General features: G+C 23.6%; 1 non-coding gene across 1 annotated transcript; it reads right to left on the bottom strand.

The window, feature by feature from the left end:
- Positions 1–375: 375 nt before the first annotated feature.
- Positions 376–448, bottom strand: TRNAF-GAA (transfer RNA phenylalanine (anticodon GAA)). The gene has a single exon. It is a non-coding gene; the product is annotated as a tRNA-Phe (tRNA).
- Positions 449–918: the final 470 nt, after the last annotated feature.

Here is a 918-nt window from a genome sequence, read left to right as displayed (position 1 = left end):
AGTTTGTAAAATAGTTTGCTAATCAAGTTACTCATTCTCTAGTTAAAGTATACATTTGATTGTGGAGATTAAAGTATTATCTCACCTTCATTCCTTATTTATGTTTTGAGAATTGATAAATATCATACTTCTTTTTTATTTCTACAATATGTATTAATAAAAAGATGTATAATGGATTATTTTCGTTTAAAGTGGTTTTTTTTTTATATTTCTACAATATGTATTAAAAAAAAATCATCATGTCAAAAAAATTAAATAATATTTTTTTGAAAAAAATAATAATTTTGGAAATATATGTACAATGTTAATAAAGCTAGTAAAGTATATATATAAATGTTGATGGAGTGGAGAAATATAAAATTAAAATAGTAATGATGCGGTGAACGTGGATCGAACACGTGACCTTCAGATCTTCAGTCTGACGCTCTCCAAACTGAGCTATCCCCACAGATATTTAAAGTTCTTGAAATTGTAATAGTTAAAAGATTTCCAGTTTTGGTTAATGTTTGAACTAGTAGTCTAATCTATGTCAAACTCTCTTTGTTGAAATTGAAAGTTGATGATACGGATATACTAATAAAAACTTAAGAATCCAATAATAATTAGAGTTTGGGTAAATTGAAGAATTTTAAAATAATGATATAAATATGTAGAAGTTAAAATAGAATAAAAATCAAAACTTTGTTGAGAAATTGTAATAATGATTTTTTTTGTATATTTTTTTCTTTTTTTTTTTGCAATAAAAAAACTCGTAGATTAAACAACCTCAGCAAGATCTTTACAAAGAACAGAAAGTAAATACTTAGGAGCTACTATAGTACTAAATTAGCTGTAGACCCGTGCAATGCACGGATTTTATTTTTTAATAAATAAATTTTAAAATCAATTATATTATCTATTAAAATTATTCATGTATAA

This window comes from Euphorbia lathyris, chromosome 8, assembly GCF_963576675.1.
Source record: "Euphorbia lathyris chromosome 8, ddEupLath1.1, whole genome shotgun sequence".
NCBI lineage: Eukaryota > Viridiplantae > Streptophyta > Magnoliopsida > Malpighiales > Euphorbiaceae > Euphorbia > Euphorbia lathyris.
The sequence above is the reverse complement of the archived record's forward strand: the minus strand, read 5'-3'. Positions and strand labels throughout refer to the sequence as shown.